This window comes from Oncorhynchus mykiss, chromosome 16 (genome assembly GCF_013265735.2).
Source record: "Oncorhynchus mykiss isolate Arlee chromosome 16, USDA_OmykA_1.1, whole genome shotgun sequence".
Lineage (NCBI taxonomy): Eukaryota > Metazoa > Chordata > Actinopteri > Salmoniformes > Salmonidae > Oncorhynchus > Oncorhynchus mykiss.
Window position 1 is genome coordinate 36,350,837 of NC_048580.1, and position 12,579 is coordinate 36,363,415.

The 12,579-nt window shown below is 41.0% G+C and overlaps 1 long non-coding RNA gene across 9 annotated transcripts; it reads right to left on the reverse strand.

Moving 5' to 3' along the window:
* Window positions 1-928: 928 nt before the first annotated feature.
* Window positions 929-11,386, reverse strand: LOC110491877. Of its 9 annotated transcripts, none has more exons than XR_002468919.2 (7): window positions 11,253-11,386; window positions 9,741-9,826; window positions 9,399-9,428; window positions 5,422-5,586; window positions 4,715-4,905; window positions 4,477-4,537; window positions 929-3,299 (listed from the first exon to the last, which is right to left on the reverse strand). It is a non-coding gene; the product is annotated as an uncharacterized LOC110491877 (long non-coding RNA). The 9 variants fall into 9 exon arrangements; XR_002468917.2 differs by having other exon boundaries at window positions 930-3,299; window positions 4,715-4,863; XR_005036512.1 differs by lacking the exon at window positions 9,399-9,428 and having other exon boundaries at window positions 4,715-4,863; window positions 5,422-5,509.
* Window positions 11,387-12,579: the final 1,193 nt, after the last annotated feature.

Sequence of the window (12,579 nt, forward strand, 5' to 3'; positions counted from 1 at the left end):
CACTGAATCTCCTCTCCTTGACCCAAACATGTACTGCTGCTCGCCTGTCTGTCTGTCTGCCTGCCTGGCTGTCTGTTGCACAACCCAGTGAGCAGCAGCAGCCAACATATGAAAATGCTTGATTTATAGTGTCATTTTACATTGCAGAAATGAGTATTTGTATTCCTTCCCCCTCCACCATGACCCACAGAGTGTGAAAATGTGATACAGGGTTACCACCCGTGTTAGAAATAAAAAATACTTCTTATTAAACCATTATCTACTGACAGTCTGGAGTATACAGTCTTAAACCATACTGTCTCAGTGAGCATGTTTTGACACTGATAAGAAAGCCGGAGAGCTCTCGTCTTGTATAATTTTACATATAACAGAAGGGAAGAATGTGACCTGCCCAAACGTTGTGTGAACTGGATACTCTGTACGTTGCGTGTAGCTTCTCAAAGATGTACTAGCGCAGGATGGATGTTGACGCCGGAGAGATGTAGTATTTGTTGTCAGTTAGTTACACCTCTGACTGAAAATGTTAAGTTCTATTGACTTGTGTCTAATGTAATTAGTATTTAAAGGAGATATCCCTATTTTTCTCCCATGTCATGAAAGCTTGGCTTATTACAACAACAGTTGGGCTATTTTCAAACAACTCTACCCCTCCCCACCCCTGTCCCCTTTCTCAACAAGCCTAGAGTCACTCCCCCTTTGCGTGCTCTCTCCCTTTCATTCTAAAACATGTGGATTTGTTTACATAAGCACAGCTAACTAGCTAACTAGCCAGCCATTTCATACAGCTACAGCAGCAGTCTACTAGCTAACCGGCAGACACACATAATGACCAGTGGACACACATAATGACCAGTGGACAAACATAATGACCAGCGGACACACATAATGACCAGTGGACACACATAATAACCAGTGGACACACATAATGACCAGGGGACACACATAATGAACAGTGGACACACATAATGACCAGTGGACACACATAATGACCAGTGGACACACATAATGTGGAGTGATGAGGTGAAATAGGGTTGAAGTGTTGACAGTGGCTGATGCAGCAGAGGCTGGAGATGACACCCGGGAGTACCGGCATGCTGTCTACACAGTTTGTGATGTGGCAGCTTTGTTCCCTTGGTGCAGGGAACCGAGTTGTCATCCCCAGTCTCTGTGTTTGGAGAATCAGGGACACTATTTTCCCTGATCCTCATTCACAGTACACCGGGTTCCACCCTGGGCGCTAGGATTCTCAAAGCGTTTGGCATGATGACATACTAACGTTATGCCCAAAGAGTATCTGTTGCCAGACACTTAATGGCATGACATTAATATGGCTACATGTCACTTGCTGTGAACAGAACACAAGTTCTCCCTCAGTTTGCATTTTCAACACACAAACACCTGCCAGGTGCACCTTCAGGACATCAAGAACCTTCTTACTGGGCACACCATGTCATATCAAAGATTCTAAAGGTTGTTTATTTCTCACCCAAAAGTTTCATCACTGCACTTTCTCCCGGCACAACAAAGTTTAAATGGGAAAATGTCAGATTTTATTTATACATCTGAAAGTGTTCTTGAATAAATAATATTTTTACATTAGTTTGCTTGTATATTAGTTTCTGGATATAAAGTTTCAAAATGCACTATTTTACACATTTTAGACAACGTTTGTCTATATTGAAATTTGGTTTCCATTGACATAATTGTACGGTTCAAATGTCAACCCACCAATGACTTGTGCCAGGTCTATGCAGGTAAATTACTCCAAGCCGTGCTATTCAAGGGGAAATGGGATGTCCAGTGAAATAAGACAGAGACGTGAAGTGATGCGGTTATGGTACCGATATTCCAGAGAACTGGGATATAAAACACATAACTACCCTCTAGACAACTGAACACAATGACATATTTAAAGTGGTAATCAGCTAGTTGTCCATGAGCCCAGGCTTCCCCCCGCTTCTTGTGTTTATATATACACAATCTATAGTTGTGTGAGAGTGGGAGAGCGCATAGATGCGAGAGAGAGTGCTTGGGCATGAGGGAGCATACATGAGCTTGCGTGAGAGAGCTAGAATGTAAACAGCAGAGTAGTCAGCTGCTAGCTAGTTGTAGATAAACAGGTAGCAGGGACAGCGTTTTTAGAAAGGTTCTACTGAACAAGCATCATCATCATTAGTATTGGATCTGGATCAACTCGACACAAAAAGAGAAGTGAGAAAAAGAGGTCAGTGTTGGGTTTAGTTACAAATGAAATATCAAAAGAGGTGCGTCCTGGGGGTTGCAGACGACTCGCTGATTCCAGCTTTAAGGAGCTAAGATGCAAGGTGAACATGATCAAACGCAAGTTAACCCTTAGCTATCAAGGAAAATGGTCAACTGATAAATGGCTAAAACAGAATCTCAGAATATAACCAGATCAAAAATACCTATGATCCAGAACCTTGTGTCATCTAACAAGAAATCAAATATGTGTCAGCCCAGACATAATATACACCCCTAGAGGCAGGTAGTGGCACACAGGGATGGGAGGATTAGAGGAGGGTAAAGAGGCCAACAATATCTTTTCATAGAGCTATGGTTGACAGGTGGTCTGGGAAAGACGTAGCAGCATAGATAGATGGATCTCGGTGTGTAAAGACCTCTATAGATTTAATCTGAATTAACTGTTTAAAGGCCCACTGTCATCACATGATCACCCCATTCAAATGACCTCACATGTACACCACCGACCACCATCTAAATCAAAATAAGGTTCAGGTGTGAAGCAAGGTGTTTGGGGAGGGGGATGGTCTGCTCTGTGTTGTTTCAATAGGCTAGAATCACATTGTCACTCTTATTTTGTCTTCTAAACCAATGATTTGTTGCCAAGTTGGGATGTGTGATGTCACGTTTTGTGAAGAGACTTTTAGGAGGAGCTGCTTGGCAAATTGAACGGGGTCATCATGAGATGACGGTGGGCCTTTAATTAAGCAATGTACTCTCCAAAGTAAGGCCATGTTTACAGAGCAAAGTAAACCTATGAAATTAATCTGGCAGTGTAGGCCCTCTGCACAGCGTTATATCAATTCTCATTTCATCCCATTCCTTCACTATGCCAGCCAGACATAGAGCCATGTGTATGCTCCTGTCATCAGTCTGTGTGTGTGTGGCCTGGTACATGAAGAAAGTGCTGCATCAGTTTTGGGGTTGGGACTGGGAGGCAGGCAGGGAGGTTTTCCCCTAGTTGCTTGATAGTGGAGGCTTCAGAAGGTTCTTTAGAGAGGTCCAGCAGCAAAGGTCTTGCACAATCAGGGCCTTGACTGTTAAACATAAAGATGTATTCCAAAACATAAGTCAGAAACATATTATTGTTACTATTGGGGCAAACAATTCTGTAGTGCAAAACCTAAATTAAACCGCTTTCAAAGTATGGCATTGTAATGTATTTGGTGCAAAACTGTTTTTATGTAAAGTACCAGTCAACATTTTTGTCACACCTACTCATTCAAGTGTTTTTCTTTATTTTTACTATGTTCTACATTGTAGAATAATAGTGAAGACATCAAAACTATGAAATAACACATATGGAACATATTTGATACTCTTCAAAGTTGCCACCCTTTGCCTTGATGACAGCTCTGCACACTCTTGGCATTCGCTCAACCAGCTTCACGAGGTAGTCACCTGAAATGCATTTCAATTAACAGGTGTGCCTTGTTAAAAGTTCATTTGTGGAATTTCTTTCTTTCTTAATGCATTTGAGCCAATCAGTTTTGTTGTGACAAGGTGGGGGGATATACAGAAGATGGTAAAAGGTAAAAGACCAAGTTCATATTTTGACAAGAACAGCTCAAATAAGCAAAGATAAATGACAGTCCATCATTACTTTAAGACATGAAGGTCAGTCAATCCGGAACATTTCAAGATCTTTGATAGTTTCTTCAAGTGCAGTCGCAAAAATAGGACAATGACCTAAAACACACCTCCGTGCTGTGTAAGGGCTATTATTATACAATGCAGAAAATAGTACAAAAAATAAGCAAAAACCTTTGAATGAGTTGGTGTGTCCAAACTTTTAACTGGTGCTGCATCACATGACCTGGCCTCCAAATTCACCTGACCTCAAACCAATTTAGATGGTTTGGGAGGATTTGGACCGATTTTGAAGGAAAAGCAACCAACAGGTGCTCAGCATATGTAGGAACTTCTTCAAGACTGTTGGAAAGACATTAATGGTAAAGCTAGTTGAGAGAATGCCAAGAGTGTTCAAAGCTGTCATCAAGGCAAAGGCTGGCTACTTTGAAGCATCTAAAATATATTTAGATTTGTTTTTGGTTAATACATGATTACATCTGCGTTATTTCATATTTTGGATGTCTTCACTATTATTATACAATGCAGAAAATAGTACAAAAAATAAGCAAAAACCTTTGAATGAGTTGGTGTGTCCAAACTTTTAACTGGTACTGTATGTGGGTCGTTACTTGTGTTTCTCACAGGGTTGCTGAGCTTGATGAGGTTTCTGGAGCTCCTGCATGGTCTCGAGGTTCACCCAACGCTAGGGGGGAGGGAAAGAATTATGAATGTGGAGGTTTAGTGTACCGATACCGTGAAATGAAAAGAATAAAATTTGAATTGACTGCATAGGTATCATCTCCTCACAGGCTTTGTTATAACTCACTCTGAGGTCTAATGCAATTCTACCTGAAATTCCTGCCTTCCGTTTGTTACTTACCTAGGCCTCTTCTCACTTGTGATTGCACACGTTCCTCAGTTGTTGGTTGAGGAATACGGGGTAGGAGTCCAAGTCTTCTCGGGTCTTTGGGCATTAGGGTTCTTTTCCATGGCATCCCCTCCACTATATTCCAACCGCTTCCTCAAAATCTTGCATTGGAGATCCAGAATTTATCCATATGTCTGCCTAGTCTTAAATGAATTGACCCTCCAACATTAAGCTTTTTTTAATGCAGTCTTCTATAGCAATAAATCAATAAATCAACATAATTTGAAAGTATGCATTGTTATAACATATAAAAAATTAACTTTCAAGGACATTTAGTAAGGTCACAGATCTTGCAATCTAAGTACAACAGAATATATAAGGTTGTGCGTCACCTCCCTCAATAGTTTAGAGAAAGGAGATTGGATGGTTTATAATACACTGAAAATACAGTTCCTGTTTATTTTCATTTACAAAATCTTTATTGCATCCTTTGTCCTTGCCTACTTCTCAATTGTATGGTAGAAGAAGGTCCAGGACCACTCCCCTCTGACCCTCTTCTCCAATAGGTTTTGTAAACAATTCAGGAAATATTAATTTAGAAAGACCCTGTATTTGGCCAATGTGTGAGTGTGAACAGGTGCGTGGGGCAGACATGAACAGTTCTGTTGTTCAAAACTTCCTTCCCTAACCTATCGACTTAAAATAGATTGGAGACTTACATCTTGGTTCCATCTGCGTTCTGCCTGGCTGGTCTGTCCTTGCAGAAGTTGTAATCTAGTGCTCCCAGCAGTGTCCTGCCTTCATAGACTGGTGGTGAAATGGAAAAACGCTTGCTGGTGTAAATCAGAATATGGTTCTGGTAGGATTCAAGATCAGATGTTGATCTGTAAAAAACAAACAAAAAAACCAACACAGACATAATGAATGCGTCATGAAGTCAACTAAATTGTAATCTTCCTTTGGCTGTGTGCATGTCGACCATCACCCTAATGCAGGGTTTCCTAACCATCTCCTATGTGACCAACGTTCTGCTGGTCCCCGAGTACTGCAGTAATGCATAATGGACCATTATCTGTGACCAATTACTAAATAGTACTAAAATATGTAACCCTCCTGAAGTTCAGGTATTTATGAAGATCCTTCAGTCACCTTGTTGAGGACGATGTCTGTGAGAGCCTGATGTGCTGCACCACATGATTAACACCTCTCCACAGGTCCTGAAACTTACATTCGAAATGCATTAAAAAAGAAATCTGTGTCATTATGCACTTTGCCGATTGTAGATATGATTTCATCAACTAAGGGACAAGTGCTAGCTCACAGCTAAGCACAATACAGTAAGTACAGCATCACTCAAACATAACACATGAGAGTAATGTGAGAGTAATAAATCAGACAAGATGATTTACAGTCTTACTTATGACTACTCATATGTGTCTGCCCTTTTACAGTGTCATGACTGTCCTGTGAGGATCTGAATGGGTCAGATCAGCTTTGCAATGGATGACAGTAACCAGACCCTCTCTCGCCCACAGAGGGGGGAGGAGGGAGCTGGTGGGGGGTTGACACCTCATACCCTGTTGTAAATTAAATGAGAGGCGACCCAGAGAACATCCCTCTCCAAATGAACACAGGAATGTTTCTTTGTCTCCAGAGACTTTTCCCGCCAAAACTCTTGACATGTTCTAAAGCGAATACTGGAACAATATTTTTAACATGGAAACATGGGGAATGGTCAGAGGCGATCTAAAAAATAATAATGTCATGTAGGTTGTTATTTTGTGATGTCAATAAAAAATGTTATAAAGAAATACTGTAACTTGAAAATTACATACATGATGTCTCCATCTTTAACGTTGTATATGAAATGACAAACAATTAAAGTATTTTTGATTAAGATAGGGATGTAATTTTAGGAGTCATCAGAGATAATTTAATTTCTAAACATTTTGAGCAGTAAGTAGCCACGCCCTAAATGAGGTCAGAGTGCGTGTCAGCCTGACGGAACCGTCCCTTTCGACCGGAGTGCATAAAAGGATTGGTAAAGAAATTAACATTCAGACTAGGAAATACGGGGAGCTGCAGCCCACGTCTAAAGTGGTTTGAACTCTGAATCTCAACACGAGGTTGAGACGATAAACTCACCTCCCTTACAAGCACTGGTTATGGCTGATTAGCTGTCCTAAGAAAAGTATCTAGGAATGTGAATTTAAGTCGAACCATTCTACTACTCTGTCAAATCACGGTAGTACGCTACTCTCATCACCCAATGGGAACCATCAACACAGCTGGCTAGCCTATCTTCAAAGAGGCAGTTTCAGGAGAGAATGGAAGGGAAATTAACTCTGTAGTTCTGTTCAGGCATTCACGCACAGTTGATGTTGGAAGTTTACATACACCTTAGCCAAATACATCTAAACACAGTTTTTCACAATTCCTGACATTTAATCCAAGTAAACATTCCCTGTCTTAGGTTAGTTAGGATCACCACTTTATTTTAAGAATGTGAAATGTCAGAATAATAGGTGATGGATGGATAGATGGATAGATAGATAGATAGAAGCATGGGAAACAGTGCTTCAACAATTTACAATGAAGAACTGCGAAGTTATTTGGATTATTACAAATTATCTTTGAAAGACAGGGTCCTGAAAAAGGGACGTTTATTTTTTTGCTGAGTTTATGTAATAACCCCCCCCCCCCCCCCCCCTCCCCCACTTGCAATCTCGGTCTCAAACCAGGTCTATTGGAGACAGATTTTATCTCAATGAGACACAACCTGGATAAAACTATTTTTCTGCGGCTGGCCATACTTTCCACCCGGCTACCCCTACCCCAGTCAACAGCTCTGCACCTGCCACAACAATTTGCACAAGCCTCCCCCACTTCTCCTTCACCCAAATCCAGTCAGCTGATGTTCTGAAAGAGCTGCCGAATATGGACCCCTTCTAATCTGCTGGGCTAGACAATCAGGACCCTCTCTTTCTAAAATTATCCGCCTCAATTTATTCAACCCCTATTACTAGCCTGTTCAACATCTCTTTCGTATCATCTGGGATCACTAAAGGTTGGAAAGCTGCCACGGTCATCCCCCTCCATCGATAAAAGACAGTACTGTGCAGCCGTCTTCATCGACCTGGCTAAGGCTTTCGACTCTGTCAATCACCGTATTCTTATCGGCAGACTCAACAGCCTTGGTTTCTCAAATGACTGCCTCGCCTGGATCACCAACTACTTCGCAAACAGAGTTCAGTGTGTCAAATCGGAGGGCCTGTTGTCCAGACCTCTGGCAGTCTCTATGGGGGTACCACAGGGTTAAATTATCGGGCGGACTCTTTTCTCTGTATATATCAATGATGTAGCTCTTGCTACTGGTGATTCTCTGATCCACCTCTACGCAGACGACACCATTCTGTATACTTCTGGCACTTCTTTGGACACTGTGCTAACTAACCTCCAAACAAGCTTCAATGCCATTCAACACTCCTTCCATGGCCTCCAACTGCTCTTAAACGCTAGCAAAACCAAATGCATGCTTTTCAACCGATCGCTGCCCGCACCGGCCCGCCCGACTAGCATCACCACCCTGGACGGTTCTGACCTAGAATATGTGTACAACTACAAATACCAAGGTGTCTGGTTAGACTGTAAACTCTCCTTCCAGACTCACATTTAGCACCAATCCAAAATGAAATCTAGAATTGGCTTTCTATTTCACAACAAAGCCTCCTTCACTCACGCCGCCAAACTTACCCTAGTAAAACTGACTATCCTACTGATCCTCGACTTCGGCGATGTCATCTACAAAATAGCTTCCAATACTGTACTCAGCAAACTGGATGCAGTCTATCACAGTGCCATCCATTTTGTTACCAAAGCCCCTTATAACACCCACCATTGCGACCTGTATGCTCTAGTCGGCTGGACTTCGCTACATATTTGTCGCCAGACCCACTGGCTCCAGGTCATCTAACACCTCCTTTGGTCGCCTTTCCTTCCAGTTCTCTGCTGCCAATGACTGGAACGAATTGCAAAAATCGCTGAAGCTGGAGACTTATATTTCCCTCACTAACTTTAAACATCAGCTATCTGAGCAGCTAACTGATCGCTGCAGCTGTACATAGTCCATCTGTAAATAGCCCACCCAATCTACCTACGTCATCCCCATATTGTTTTTATTTACTTTTCTGCTCTTTTGCACACCAATATCTCTACTTGCACATCATCATCTGCACATCTATCACTCCAGTGTTAATGCTAAATTGTAATTATTTCACCACTATGGCCTATTTATTGCCTTACCTCCCTAATCTTACTACATTTGCACACACTGTATATAGATTTTTCTATTGTTTTATTGACTGTACGTTTGTTTATCCCATGTGTAACTCTGTGTTGTTTGTGCGCACTGCTTTGCTTTATCTTGGCCAGGTCTCAGTTGTAAATGAGAACTTGTTTACTTGGCTAAATAAAGGTGAAAAGAAAACATGTATATATATATATATATATATATATATATATATATATATATATATATATATATATATATATATATATATATATATATATATATATACTAAAAGTAAAAAAAATAAAAAAATATCATTTTATTATATCCAAATTATACTATAAAAATGTATACTATTACCAAGTGACAGCTTTATTTGAACAAATACATTTGCGCATGCATCCTTACTTGGGTGGATGCCAACCAATGTTTAGACTCCTCATCAGCACCAATTCCATCATCCCAATCGATGCGATCACAAATAAGAAAGAATAATAATATAATGGTAAATTATAAATACAAACAACAAAAGTAAATACACTAGCATATCACAAATATTAAGAACAGTCTTACATTAGGTCATTGACCTCTTCATTTACTTCTATGGTCTCTTCGGAGATGCTCATATTCATCAGGATAAATAGAAGTGATAGAACATTACAAAAACAAAAATTCACTGAATAAGATCTGTACAGTACTGGCAATACACATATAGGGTGATAATGTCTGAGAAAGGTTAATGAAAAAAACCTTGTGTTGCCTGTTTTCACTTCCTGTTGCCTCCATGGTGCTCCCATCTAGATCAACCACTGCAGGCTCCTCCAGAAACTCATCCCCTTTAGAAAAAGACATTCGCATGTGAGGTGCTGGATGCCACTCCAATGCTTGATAAAACAGGCAGAGGTAACACTTCCCTTGGAGTGGATTGTGGTGGGGCCTTTTCATGACTAGAAGATGATAAATTACATTTTTATTTCACGCATGTCCCATTATTATATCACATATCTAGCTTGCTAAAACCTGGCTCGTGAACTTGCTTGACAACTCTCTACCAAGCTACATTATGTTAGCTAGCTAATATTGTTTCAGTAATACTATGTAATAACGTTTGTCACTTGGAAGTCTCAAAAAGGTGAGGCAACTATTACTGCACAGCACCGTTACAGCTGCTAATGTTACATTTGAGTGCCATTACAGTTCTGTCACTCTCAAACAGAGAAATTGAGAAATTGAGAAACGGACATAAGACGTTATGCAACGTCTTGGTAACGTTATCTGTCAAGCAGAAAACAGGCCATCCCTGCATCAGACTTCAGCCCTTTTAGGGCCATAACTTCTCTCCAGAGTCTTATCAGTTACTTCAATTTTTTTGCCACCTGTATCAAAAACCAGTGGAGCTGGACACTTGCCTAATACCCTGACTACACCGCTCCCGTCACGTGTGCGAGCGTTGCAAAATAAATTTAGAAATCTATATTATTCAATTACACTGCTCAGAGGAGGGACTGTTTTGGGGGTGATCCAGGAACGTTGAGCCCCCTAGCCTAAGACCAGAAGAGAGTGATGTCCGCTGTTATGATGTAGGCCATAACAGTGCCAGTTGTGATTTCCTGAAATCTTGCAGGGATTTTTTTTTTATCGTACAGTGCAGAGGAGCAAGTACTGGGAGGATTCTAAGTATTGCCGTCGTCCGGCCTACAGCTGCTGCTGAAGCCTGTGTGTAAAAAGATCCCCGGCCAACTTGTCAAACAGCTCCAGCTCTGAGCTTCTGTTCACCGTGCAGCCGCGAGGTTTAAGCAGGGGGGAAGACAAAACCAAACAACACCAAGCCCAAGAACCAAACCAACAGACCCAACGCTTATTTGTATCCTGTTTGACATGTTCAAAAAACTTTTCGCTTCAGGACAAGACTTTTAGATGAAGAATATTCATAATTTAGATGAAGAATATTGGGGATAACTTGAAATACTGGACGTTAGTGAGAACTTGAGATAGAAGTAAGATGTATTTTTACAACTATAAAATCCTTATAAAAGGAATAAATGATTTTTAATAGTAGCAGCAGTAGTTGTATTTATTTAGTATTTAAAGAAAAACTCGACATTAAAATGAACCATATCTGAGTCCTGTGTCCACTGAAAGTATTGTCAGTGTAAGATGTCGGTTGGAAAGTGAACAGAACACATATCTGTTCCCAGATCAGATTCACTCTTAACTGAACAAATGGACACGTCTGTGCCGGGGAGCATAAAGCGTACTCACTTTCACACCTACACACCATAGCAGAAGCCCCAGCTCTACTCCCAACTTCTGCCTGAAGAACAGTAAAACTGTTCAAATGCTTCCTTGGCTCCAGAGTCTCTCTACTAGTCCTGGAGAAGACTGTCACCTTTCCTGTCATGCTTCGCTGTACGCAGCCCATTGGCCAGCAGCAGATTCATTTCTCACTGTCACAACCAATAGCGTGGTGAAATGGCTCAGCCCACTGTTTAGTTACAGTGACAACCATGCTGATTAGAGAGGCCCCGGTGATGGATAGCCGCTGGAGCTGGAGAGCAGCAAGAGTTTTTATCGGGTCATAATGGGCATGTGACACTGCACAGCCCTTCCTCTCTCTACATCCCCGACAGTGGAGCCCTGCCCCCACGTATCACACTCAAAATGTCACAAGATAACAGGCCAGCCTTTACGGAGCCCGCCAACAACATGACCTGTTTGGAATCATATTTGTAGACACTCCATCATCCTCATCACAGCTGCGACACCTCTATTCACTATTTTACCCGTGGCCCTTTTCTCTCTTGTCACTCCCATCGTTGGTCAAATGGAGAAGTACGAAACCCTGTTTTGTTATTTAAGCTGTGTATTCTCATTCACATTTTGCTGCAGTGACTCTCTCCCTCTCCATTTCTCTCTCCCTCTCTCTCTTTCTTCTGCTGCATTGTATTGGATGAATTCATGTCAATTCAACAGAGAATGCAGCTTGTGGACTGTGTCAGGGTTTTGTATTGAGTCATGCTTGAGAAGCTGCCCAATCTGAAACATATCCACTCTGATTTGTGCAGTATGTAGATCTGTTCCTAAAGCCTGTGGCACTCAAGCCTGTAGGGGTTTTTCCATGTCTGAATGTATAACCTGACATTGACAGAGTTTTCGTTTGTGTCACTCTGCTTGTCTTGATTCATGTTCATTGATTTATCATTAGGCAATGACAAACATTTTTTAAGATGAGCAAACATTTTTTCATCAAATCAAATGCATTCGTCACATACACAGTTTTCAACAGATTTAAATGGTGCAGTGAAATGCTTATGTGCTTGCTCTCTCAACAATGCAGTACAATAATAACAATGAAAAGAGTCAAGTCCAAAAAAAAAAAATATATATATATGAATGCAACATGTAAAGTGTTGATCCCATGTTTCATGAGCTGAAATAAAAGATCCCAGAAATGTTCCAAAATGCGTATTTCTCTCAAATGTTGGGCAGAAAATTGTTTACATACCCTTTAGGGAGCATTTATCCTTTGCCAAGATTATCCATATGCCTGACAGGTGTGGCATATCAAGAAGCTGATTAAACAGCATGA